At 43.3% G+C, this 12,660-nt stretch overlaps 1 protein-coding gene across 4 annotated transcripts in view; it reads right to left on the bottom strand.

Moving 5' to 3' along the window:
- SCPEP1 (serine carboxypeptidase 1) overlaps window positions 1–12,660 on the bottom strand; it is a 71,606-nt gene that overhangs the window by 13,163 nt on the left and 45,783 nt on the right. For 2 of the 4 annotated variants that reach the window (XR_009537799.1, XR_009537801.1), the window contains exons 13-15: window positions 8,837–9,069; window positions 7,191–7,312; window positions 6,371–6,483 (exon numbers count right to left, since the gene is read on the bottom strand). The gene's annotated coding sequence lies outside the window, so the exon portion shown is untranslated. The remainder of the gene's footprint in view (window positions 1–6,370; window positions 6,484–7,190; window positions 7,313–8,836; window positions 9,070–12,660) is intronic. The other 2 variants (XR_009537800.1, XR_009537802.1) reach the window with 2 other exon arrangements.

Genomic DNA, 12,660 nt, shown 5'->3' with positions numbered 1-12,660 from the left:
TCCAGATTGCTTTGGCTATTTGGGGTCTATTGTGTTTCCATACAAATTGTAAAGTTTTTTGTTCTAATTCTGTGAAGAATGGCATTGGTAGTTTGATAGGGATTGCACTGAATGTGCAGATTGCTTTGGTTAGTATAGTCCTTTTCACAATATTGATTCTTCCAATCTATGAACATGGTATATTTTTCCATCTGTTTAATGTCATCTTTGATTTCTTTCATCAGTGTTTTATAATTTTGAGTACAAGTCTTTTGCATCCTTGGGCAGGGTTATTTCTAGGTATTTTATTCTTTATCTTGCAGTGGTAAATGGAAGTGTTTCCTTAATTTCTCTTTCTGATTTTTCACTGTTGGTGCATAGGAATGCCAGAGATTTCTGTGCATTAATTTTGTATCCTGCAACCTTACCGAATTCATTGAATAGTTCTAGTAGTTTTCTGGTGAAATCTTTAGGATTTTCTGTGTACAGTATCACATCATTGGCAAACAGTGACAGTTTTACTTCTTCTTTTCCAATTTGTATTCCTTTTATTGCTTTTTATTCTCTGACTGCTGTGGCGAGGACTTCCAAAACCATGTTGAATAAGAGTGGCAAGAGTGGACATCCTTGTCTTGTTCCTGATCTTAGTGGAAATGCTTTCAGTTTTTCACCATTGAGTATGATGCCTGTTGTGGGTTTGTCATGTATGGCCTTTATTATGTTGAGGTAAGTTCCCTCTATGCCCATATTCTGGAGAGTTTTCATCATAAACCCGTGTTGAATTTTGCCAAAAGCTTTTTCTGCATCTACTGAGGTGATCATATGGTTTTTATTCCTTAATTTGTTAATGTAGTGTATCACACTGATTGATTTGCATATATTGAAGAATCCTTGCATCCCTGGGATAAATGCCACTTGATCATGGTATGATCCTTTTAATGTGTTGTTGGATTCTGTTTGCTAGTATTTTGTTCAGGATTTTTACATCTATGTTCATCAGTGATATTGGTCTGTAATTTTCTTTTTTGTGTGTGATTATCTTTGTTTGGTTTTGTGTCAGGGTGATGGTGGCTTCGTAGAATGAATCTGGGAGTGTTTCTCCCTCTGCAATTTTTTGGAGGAGTTTGAGAAGGATCAGTGTTAGCTCTTCTCTAAATGTTTGATAGAATTCTCCTGTGAAGCCATCTGGTCCTGGACTCTTGTTTGTTTGAAGATTTTAAATTATGTTTTCAATTTCACTGCTTGTGATAGGTCTGTTTATATTTTCTAATTCTTCCTGGTTCAGTCTTGGAAAATTGTACCTTTCCAAGAATTTGTCCATTTCTTCGTGGTTGTCCATTTTATTGGCATATAGTTGTTTGTAGTAGTCTCTTATCATCCATTTTATTTCTGCAGTGTCAGCTGTGATTTCTCCTTTTTCATTTCTAATTTTATTGATTTGTGTCCTCTCCCTTTTTTTCTTGATGAGTCTGGCTAAGGATTTATCAATTTTGTTTATCTTCCCAAAGAACCAGCTTTTAGTTTTATTGATCTTTGCTATTGTTTTCTTTATTTCTATTTCATTTATTTCTGCTCTGATCTTTATGGTTTCTTTACTTCTACTGAGTTTGGGTTTTCTGTGTTCTTCACTCTCTGGTTGTTTAAAGTGTAGGGTTAGATTGTTTTATTTGAGATTTTTCTTGAGGCTGTATTGCTATAAACTTCCCTCTTAGAACTGTTTTTGTTGCACCCCATAGATTTTGGCTTATCATGTTCTCATTGTCATTTGTTTCTATGTATTTTTTAATTTCTTCTTTGAGTTCTTCCATGATCTCTTGGTTATTTAGTAGTGCACTGTTTAGCCTCCATGTATTTGTGTTTTTTACAGTTTTTTTTTCCTGTAATTGATTTCCAATCTCATAGCATTGTGGTCAGAAAAGATGTTTGATACTATTACAATTTTCTTAAATTTTCCAAGGCTTGCTTTGTGACCCAAGATATGAGCTATCCTGGAGAATGTTCTCTGTGCACTTGAGAAGAAAGTGTACTCAGCCACTTTTGGGTGGAATGTTCTAAATATCAATTAGATCTATCTGGTCTATTGTGTCATTTAAAGCTTGTGTTTCCTTATTTATTTTCTGTTTGGATGATCTGTCCATTGGTGTAAGTGGGGTGTTAAAGTTCCCTACTATTATTGTGTTACTGTTGATTTCTCTTTCCACGGTTTTTAGCAATTGCCGTATGTGTTGAGGTGCTCCTATGTTGGGTGCATAAACCTTTATAATTATTATATCTTCTTCTTGGATTGATCCTTTGATCATTATGTAGTGTCCCTCCTTACCTCTTGTAACAGTCTTTATTTTAAAGTCTATTTTATCTGATACAAGTATTACTACTCCATCTTTCTTTTGATTTCCATTTGCATGGAATATATTTTTCCATCCCTTCACTTTCAGTCTGTACGTGTCCCTAGGACTGAAGTGAGTCTCCTGTAGGTAGCATATATATGGGTCTTGTTTTTGTATCAATTCAGCCAGTCTGTGTCTTTTGGTTGGGGCATTTAATCCATTTACATTCAAGGTTATTATCAATATGTATGTTCCTATTACCATTTTCTTAAATTGTTTGGGTTTGTTTTTGTAGGTCTTTTTCTTCTCTTATGTTTCCCACTTAGAGAACTTTCTTTAGCATTTGTTGTAAAGCTAGTTTGGTGGTGCTGAATTCTCTTAGCTTTTGCTTGTCTGAAAAGCTTTTGACTTCTCCATCGAATCTGAATGAGATCCTTGCTGGGTAGAGTAATCTTGGTTGTAGGTGTTTTTCTTTTATCATTTTAAGTATATCCTGCCACTCCTTTCTGGCCTGCAGAGTTTCTGCTGAAAAATCAGCTAATAACCTTATGGGGATTCCTTTGTATGTTATTTTTTGCTTTTCCCTTGCTGCTTTTAATATTTTTTCTTTGAATTTAATTTTTGTTACTTTGATTAATATGTGTCTTGGTGTGTTTCTCCTGGGGTTTATCCTGTATGGGATTCTCTGTGCTTCCTGGACTTGGTTGCCTCTTTCCTTTCCCATGTTAGAGAAGTTTTCCACTACAGTCTCTTCAAATATTTTCTCAGACCCTTTCTTTCTCTTTTCTTCTTCTGGGACCCCTATAATTCGAATGTTGGTGTGTTTAGTGCTGTCCCAGAGGTCTCTGAGATTGCCTTCAATTTTTTATTTAATAAAATTATTTTATTTATTTATTTTTGGCTGCATTGGGTCTTCATTGCTGTGCGTGGGCTTTCTCTAGTTGCGGTAAGCAGGGGCTATTCTTCGTTGCAGTGCGTGGGCTTCTCATTGTGGTGGCTTCTCTTTTTGCAGAGCATGGGCTCTAGAGCACAGGCTCAGTAGTTGTGGCTCACAGGCTTAGTTGCTCCTCAGCATGTGGGATCTTCCTAGACCAGGGCTCCAACTCATGTCCCCTGCATTGGCTGGTGGATTCTTAACCACTGTGCCACCAGGGAAGCCCCCTGTCTTCAATTCTTTTCCTTCTTTTTTCTTTATTCTGCTCCTTGGCAGTTATTTCCAACATTTTGTCTTCCAGCTCGCTTATTCGTTTTTCTGCCTCAGTTATTCTGTTATTGATTCCTTCTCATGTATTCTTCATTTCAGTTATTGTGTTGTTCATCTCTGTTTGTTTGTTCTTTACTTCTCCTAGACCTTTGTTAAGCATTTCTTGTATTTTCTCAATCCATGTCTCCATTCTATTTCTTAGATTCTGGATCATGTTCACTATCATTACTCTGAATTCTTTTTCAGGTAGGTTGCCTACTTCCTCTTCATTTATTTGGTCTTGTAGGTTTTTACCTTGCTCCTTCATGTGTGACAGTTTTTTGTCATCTTATTTATTTATTTATTTTTTTGACGGGTGGGATTGTGTTCCTGTCTTACTGGTTGTTTGGCCTGAGGCTTCCAACACTGGGGTTTGTAGGCTATTAGGTAGAGTTGGGTCTTGGTGCTGAGATGAAGAACTCCGTGAGATCTCACTCCTATGGATATTCCCTGGGGTCTGAGGTTCTCTGTTAGTCCAGGGGTTGGGACTCAGAGCTCCCACTGCAGGAGCTTTGGCCCGACCCTGGGCTCATGAACCAAGATCCTTCAAGCTGCCTGGGGCAGCAAGAAGAAAAAAGTAAAAAATAAAAATAGACTAGTAAACTAACAGATAAGTTAGGAAGAATATAAAAATAAAAATATAGATGAATCAATAACCGGAAGGTACATCAGTACTACAATAGTAAAAAGGAGGAGGGAAAAGAAAAAAAAAGGGTGGGGAAAGGGCTTGGCTGTGGAGGGCAGGGACTAAACAAGGGAAAGGTTTGGGCGGTGGGTGGGGCCAATGCTCAGGACCCACAGAGTCAGAAAAGGCCCTGGGAGCTGTGGGGTGTGGGGCTTAGGTTCAAGAAACAGAAGGGGCCCAGGTGTACCACCCATCCCTGGTCTCAGAGGGCAGGGGACCTCACCTGGGAGCCCAGCAGGCTTCCTGGGCTCAAATGGGCAGGGAAAACACCCTCCTCTCCTCTCCTGCTCCTCTGGTCTGGAAGGGCCCCTCCCACCTGCCTCTCCTGATCTCCGGTCTCCCTCCTATGACCCCCAAGGACCCGTGTGGCCTGGAGGGGGCTTTGGAGGGCGCTTTTGAGGGCAGGGGATCGGCCTGGGAGCTCAGCAGCCTCCCTGCTCCCGAGTGGGCATGGCAATTGCCCTCTGCTCCTCTCCCACTCCTCTCACCTGCCTCTCCTGTTCTCCCCTCAGCTTCCTTCCTATGCCCCCAAGGACCCACATGACCTGGAGAGGGGTTTGGAGGGTGCTTTTGAGGGCAGGGGATCAGCCTGGGAGCTCAGCAGGCTCCCCAGGCCCAAGTGAGCATGGCAATCACCCTCCGCTCCTCTCCTGCTCCTCCTGGATGGCTCCTCCCACCTGCCTCTCCTGATCTCCCCAGCCTCCCTCCTATGCCCCCAGGACCTACGTGGCCTGGATGGGGCTTTGGAGTGGGGGTACCGGCCTGGGAGCTCAGCAGTCTCCCCGGCCCAAGTGGGCAAGGCGATCGCCCTCCACTCCTCTCTTGCTCTTCCTGGAGAGTCCCTCCCGCCTGCTTCTCCTGATCTCCCCACCCTCAGTGGCGTCAATCCTGTCTAGCCTCCACTTCTCCTCCCCCACTTAGTCCCCCTACATCCTATCAGTTCACTTTGGTATTCCTCCCATCTCTTTGGGCATCAGAGTCCCCCACCAGCAGCCGGCAGGCGCCCTAGTTGTGGGGAGATGCTAACTCCGCGTCTTCCCACACCACCATCTTGACTCCCTCTATTTTATATATAGTAGTGTGTATATGTTAATCTCAAACTCCTAATTTCTCCCTCCCCCCAACCTTTCCCCTTTGGTAACCATAAGTTTGTTTTCGAAGTCTGTGAGTCTGTTTCTGTTTTGTAAATAAGTTTATTTATGTCATCTTTTTAGATTCCACATATAAGTGATATCATATATTTGTCTTTCTCTGTCTGACTTCACTTAGTATGATAATCTCTAGGTCCACCCATGTTGCTGCAAATGGTGTTATTTCATTCTTTTTTTATGGCCGAGTAACAGTCCATTGTATATACATATCCCATCTTCTTTATCCATTCCTCTGTCGAAGGACATTTAGGTTGCTTCCATGTCTCATGTATTGTAAATAGTGCTCCAGTGAACACTGGGGTGCATATATCTTTTCAAATTATGGTTTTCTCCAGATATATGCCCAGGAGTGGGATTGCTGGATCATGTGGTAGCTCTATTTTTAGTTTAGTTTTTTTTTAAAAAACATCTTTATCGGAGTATAATTGCTTTACAATGGTGTGTTAGTTTCCATTGTATAACAAAGTGAATCAGCTATATGTATACATATATCTCCATATCTCCTCCCTCTTGCGCCTACCTCCCACCCTCCCTAACCCACCCCTCTAGGTGGTCGAAAAGCACCGAGCTGATCTCCCTGTGCTATGCAGCTGCTTCCCACTAACTATCTATTTTACATTTGGTAGTGTATATATGTCCATGCCACTCTCTCACTTTGTCCCAGCTTACCCTTCCCCCTCCCCATGTCCTCAAGTCTATTCTCTACATCTGCATCTTTATTCTATTTTTAGTTTTTTTAAGGAACCTCCATACTGTTCTCCATAGTGGTTGTACCAATTTACATTTCCACCAACAATGTAGGAAGGTTCCCTTTTCTCCACACCCTCTCCAGCATTTATTGTTGCAGAGTTTTTAATGATGGCCATTCTGACCTCTGTGAGGTGATACCTCATTCAGAAGGGCTTTCGTATTGGCACTCTCTGCCTACAACCTGCTCGATTACCTATCCTACAGCATAGATAGACCTCCATAAAGTGTAACTAACCTTGCAACAGATGGCCCTAAGTCAGGGGCACAGCTCCTCGTGAGAAATACAATTCTTGTTCTTGCTATCATTGAAGACGTTGCTCCCCAGACTTCTGCAACAGTGAACTACATCTGCCAACAAAGTTGGAAAGAGAACAGCACAAATGAAAAGGTCAAGTTTTTGAAACGAGAAAATGTGGCAAATTTTCATGCACAGATATGGCAAAAAGTGGGTATCACTGAATGGTGAAATCCCAGTCAGAGCCAATGAGGAAGACAAGCACCTGGAACAAAGCAAACTCAAGTGCAGCTCAGGGACTGCACAATGTGGAAGAGGTCCATTGTGTTCCTTCCTCATTCCTGCTCTGGAGTGCTACTCAGCCAAACAACTAGCGAACCCTGAAGGCCTTCCCTGTACCAGGGCCCCAGGAAGTAATCACTAGAAGACTGAGGATCACAGAGTACGGGTAGAGGGCTATGGGACTGAGTAAGGGGGCTGCTAACTTCCCAGGGGAATCAGGGAAGGCTTATGAGAGAAGGTCAGGTTTATGCTGAAACCTGAAAGATGAGTAAGAAAGTAGCTACGTGGGGAGGGGCAGGAGGTCTTTCAATAAGAAGGACACATGAAAAGTCCACTGTTGGGTGCTGAAGAGTGGAGAGGGGAAAGGCGTCTTCCCTGTTTCTGGCTTTAAGTCTTCCTGAAGACTCAGAGCTCTTGCCTCACTTTAATCCTCCGCAATGAGGAAGGCTGAGTTATCTGATGGGTATCTGTTTTGTGGCAGTCTCAGCCTATGGACAGTGATGCTACCTATCTGCTCGGAATGCCTGCGGGCACTCACCTGGGCCCCTGCTACCTGTGGTGAGCCTCCTCTTCCCTTACTGGAGCCAGTGTTGTGGCTAGATTAGCTCTTGTGGTTCTGATCATGATTGCAAGATGCACCTCACAGCAACCCTCAGGGAACTTTGAAAAAGCAAGGTTGATTACTCACAAGCCCTGGAGGGTACACGTATGCCTGGGGCCTACATACTGAGGTCATGGCCAAAGAGAAAGAGAGTGCATACCTGGGTTCTGCCTTTACTGGGGTGCCTAGAGTTTCATGAGTTCACTCTTTATTGGTTAATTTAGAACACAGGATTGGGAATGAAGGAGCAGGAAGGGAAAAAGCAGGATCACTCAAGCGGTCAGTCATCTAGGTCACCCAGGGCTTTCTAAAGGGGGAACTTCATAGGTGCAGTGGCCTGGCTCTTTATGTACTTGTGTAGCTGGCAATGTGCTTATTCAATCGAAAGTTTAATGTCAGGCACCTACATTACAATCAAATAAGCTAATTGTCAGGCACTTCCACTACAATATCATCCAAAGTTTAGTGCAGGAAATAGAAAGCACTGTAGATATTTTGGGTAGGAAAGGATTTATCAGTATCAGTGCTCACTACTTCATTGGAAAGACTGGAAGGAGGGAAGAAATGGCTCGAGGATAGGGTCTCCAGGGGTGAGTCCAAGAACATGGAAGAACTCGTCCACTACTGTAGCTCCTACCACTGGAACACTGATTTAACACAGACCACCATAGTTGTAAGTCAGGGACCAGGAGCCCTCAGGCAAGAAGATGCCACCCCAAAAGATCCTTCATACACAGGAAGAATGGGTCCTGGAACGTTGCTGCTGAAAAAATCTCACGATTCTACAACCTGGCTTGCGAGAAAAACAAAACCAAACCAAAAGGGCCACCATCTAATATCCACCTCATTTACAACACGAACCCTAGCTACAAAGGCATCTGTGAGTATAGTTTGGGCTTTCTGACCTCTGCACTCCGGAAGGTGCCTGTGAGGGTGGACTGGCAAGTAATTCATAGTGTTCATCACACTGGGGCACAGGTGGTGGTCTACATTTCTTGACTGGGTAGAGCCAATCTAGCATGAATGCTGGCTTGGGGGGATTTGGCTTTCTTTTCCCCTCTCTACCAGGATGAGCAGGAGGCAGTGTCTGCCCTACACACTGTCCCTTTCCCTTGGATGGGCTGGTCCAAGGTCAAGACTGGGTATTTGCAATTAGCAAGTGCATTCTGATTCAAACACTAAGCTACATCTTCCAGTTTATTTTGGTTTTCTTATCTGCTGACTTTATTGTGTTGTTTTCAGTTGTTTCAGAACTTGGGTAAGGAAGAGGATACAACTTATAGGGCCCTCTCCAGGAACCCAACTTCTAATAGCACTGCAGTGAAAAGAGAAAGGGGTAGAGAGACACCAATGAGGCTGAAGAGGGCCCTGATTCTATTAGGTCTTTGGGTCTGGTTAAGGATTTTGGACTTGAACCTAAGGCCATGGGGAAGCCCATTCTTCCACCTCAGGAGTGTGAGGTGTGAAGAGAGCCTGAAAGTCTACACATCACCATACTTTCTCCTCTGACCCCTCTCATGACAAGAAGAGTTCTGAGGTGAAGAAAGACAGAGGGAGGTATGAGAAAATGAGTGCTGGCCCACCTGGTAGACAGTCTCTCAATGGCTCTCAGCGATGTCTGCTTCCTGTATTCATGCCCTTGTGTAATTCCCTCCACTTGAACGGGGCAGGACATACTGACTTGCTTCTTAAGAATAGAATAGGCAAAGGTGATAAGATGGCACACTGGGATTCGGCTATAAAGGACTGTGACCTGTACCTTGCTCACTTTCTCTCCCTGATTCTTCTCTCTCACTTTGCCACGTCATGCGCTGCCCTGCGGAGAGATTCACGTGGCAAATAACTGAGAGAGGCCCTCAGTCCAACCGCCTGTGATGAGCTGAGTCTTGCCAACCATCTCATGAGCGAGCTTGTAAGCAGATCCTTCCCCAGTTGAGCCTTGAGATGACTGCAGCTCTGGCTAATAGCTTGATGGCAGCCCCAGGAGAGACCCCAACTTGACCTACAGAAACGATCAGATACTAATGTTCTAAGTCACTACATTTCTGGGTGATTTATTATGCAGCAATAGGGAACTAATACTAATCCATCAAATAAAGAGTCCCTAGGTCTCTCTGGACTTTGCTTCTTACCAAAGTGGTTGGTCCAAAATAAACAAAAACAAACAAAGAAAAAAACCAAAGTGATTGGTCCATCCTGCAGCAGGGGACAACAAGAAAATCTAGGTGCCTCTGCCATGAGTGAATAAGGGCCCCAAGTAAGGTTCCCAATACAGACAGCCCACGACTTACAATGGTTTGACTTACAATTTTTCGACGTTAGGTGGTGCAAAAGCAATACACATTCAGTAGAAACCATACATCAGATTTTGAATCGTGATCTTTCCCCGGGCCGCGATACCTGGTACAACACTCTCTTGTGATGCTGGGCAGCAGCAGCTACAGCTCCTGTCGGTCACATGATCATGAGACACCGACAACCATTCTTTCACTTTCAGTACAGTATTCAACAAATTACATGAGATATTCAACAGTTCATTATAAAACAGGCTTTGTGTTGGATGGCTGTCCCCAACCGCAGGCTAATGGAAGTGTTCTGAGCACGTTTAAGGTAGGTTAGGCTAAGCTAGGTAAGCTAGGTAGGTTAGGTATACTAAATGCAGTTTTGACTTATTTTCAGCTTACGATGGATTTATCAGGATGTAACCCCATCAAAGTCGAGGAAGACCTGTTCTTATTGCTCAAGATCCCAGCATCCACCTCCCTTAGGCACCTGAACAACTAAACAGACCATATGGACCCACAACATCCAATCTTCCAGAATAAGAACTAAGGGGACAAGCTAAAAATTAACCAAAAGAACAGGATGGGGAACGAGATTATTCTATAACTACCCTCATTCAAAGATAAGTATACATAAACAAGCAAACACAATAAACACGAAAAAACACACACACAACCAACCTCAACTAAAATGGAGGAAATCAACACAAAATACAAAAGATAGATGAAACAGATGAGAAACATTCCTTGGAAGGTTTGTACTAGGAAACTCTAAACACTTTGCTTCCTCTCAAGGAAATTAAAGCAAACACTGAGCTCATGAAATAAGAAATTAAGAAACAGATGAGAAGACAACAGTTCACAAGGTGAAACAGCAGCTGGCCTAACTAGGAAAAATCAATTTCCATCCTCCAAAGGTCATAGAATCTCCAGTCTTCTAGGCCACTCTAATCAGAAACATAGCGGAAATTTAACTCTGGAAAACAGAGTTTGGCCAAGGCAAGTTGAAACATTACAAAGACTACAGTCTACCCCTTCTCAACTGGCCACCCACACGTTGCCCGAAACACCATTTAATCTCCAAATAAAGACAAAAACAAAGCTATGCTTCTGCTTAACATGACACACTACCCCTCTTACAACCAAAACCATTCTAACCTCATCCCCAGGAGAGCATCAAGGTCCCTTTTTCATCTTTGGATAACATTCATTCTTTTCCTAGCTGATTCACACTCCTGTTTTGACATCTTGTAACTTAAAACACTTACATATAAAGTGATTATGAGCACATCTCAGGTTAGATGATAAGAGTTTGAGAGAGGAGATAAAAAATTTTTGGTTAATATTTATTAAAATATAGTCACATCAAAATAAAGAAGAAATACTTTAAACTATTAGAGTCCTCATTCTACAGCTGGTCACAAGGCCACAGCTAGTATTTGTAACTATCATCATCTACTGCCCATTCCATAGTTCTTTTGCCCTCAGCAAACACCTCCGTCGTCATAGCTCCTTGCCTGGTGGAATGACTCAAGCCCTTTGTGAAGGATAGGGGACGTTAGCAGTCTAGATTGGGCGGTTGTAGTTTTCCACTGATTTTTGTCTGTTTGTTTTATTGACGTATAGTTGATTTACAACGTTGTGTTAATGTCTGCTGTACAGAAAGGTGATTCAGTTATACATATATATATTCTTTTAATATTCTTAATATCGTTCATCATAGGATACTGAATATAGTTCTCTGTGCTATACAGTAGTAGGACCTTGTTGTTTATGTGTTTTCCATTGATCTTAATCAGAGGATATGGGAGTACTAAGAGGCACCCCAAAGGGTCTCCCGCAGTACTCCTTCTTACCCCCACCATGCAGCAGCAACCCAGTTTCCCCTTGATAGTCAGGTCAAGCACCCCAGCCAGTACTCTGCCTATTGATTCAGTGCCCAAAGAGGCCAGATGGCAGCTTCAAGTTCCAATTTAATGCAATCTTTGCTGTGTCTCCTTGTGAAAGCATTTCTCCAAGATCTCTACACCAGCAGATGCTAAAACTGCAGAGATGGGAAGCAAAACTTTGACTATTGGATCATTAGGGTTAATACTGAGAGGATTGACTTTCATATTTATCCCTTGATTCCTGAACTTCTGAATCCAGGGTATGGGAGAAACATGATGCTGATTTAGAGAATTTACCACAAAGCGGAGGACACTGCCCCAGCCCTTGCAAGATGTCACCACCTATTCGGCAATATAACTGAATCTTCAAAAAGTCATTCAATTGTCTGTCAAAGCAGTTGCTTTGAGATGATGAAGACTAGGGTTGGACCAGTGAATCCCAAGAGCACGAACCCACTGCTGTATTTCATTTGCTGTGAATACCATGATGGCGGATGAGACATCCTGTAAGGCCACAGGTGGTAGTTTTGGCAGAAGCACTGTGGGCAGGGAAGGCAAATCTATGCCCGGAGCAAGTGTCAGTTCCAGTAAGAGCAACTTGCTGCCTCTTCCAAAATGAAAGTGGTCCAATGTAATCAACCTAACACCAGGTAGCTGGCTGATTCCTTGCGGCAATGGTGCCACATTAGGGGCTCAGCGCTGTCTCCTGCTGGCAGGTTGGGCACTGAGCAGTAGCTGTAGCCAGTTCAGTCTTGGTGAACACACGTTCATGTTGCTGAGGCCATGCATAGCCTCCATCGCTATCACCAGGGCCACTCTGTTCACAAGTCCACAGGACTTGCTGGGGAAGGGGGCTGTCTGATGTCTACCAAATGGGTCATCCCATCCACCCGATTATTAAAACCTTCCCCTGCCCTTCAGTGAGCATTCACATGGAACCCAAATATCTTCACGCTCTGCCAATCAGAGAGCTCTATCCTCAGACCTCTCTCCTTCAGACCTTTTGATTTTCCAGTTGTGCTCCTTCCAGTTCAACGACCCAACCAAACCATGACTCAGGGCAGACCCTTTCTTCTGGCCATCTCTTTGCAGGCAAAATAAACAGGTGCACTGCTCCCAGTTCTGTCCAGTAGGAGGATTTCCATTCACCACCACCTTCCAGGGCTGTCCCAGAGAGGAACTCCAGTGCCAAAGCGGTCCACGTTCAGGCGATGCATGCATATCGCACAGAACCAC

Source organism: Lagenorhynchus albirostris, chromosome 20 (assembly GCF_949774975.1).
Source record: "Lagenorhynchus albirostris chromosome 20, mLagAlb1.1, whole genome shotgun sequence".
NCBI lineage: Eukaryota > Metazoa > Chordata > Mammalia > Artiodactyla > Delphinidae > Lagenorhynchus > Lagenorhynchus albirostris.
Note: the sequence above shows the minus strand (reverse complement) of the source record. Positions and strands in the feature narration are given on the sequence as shown.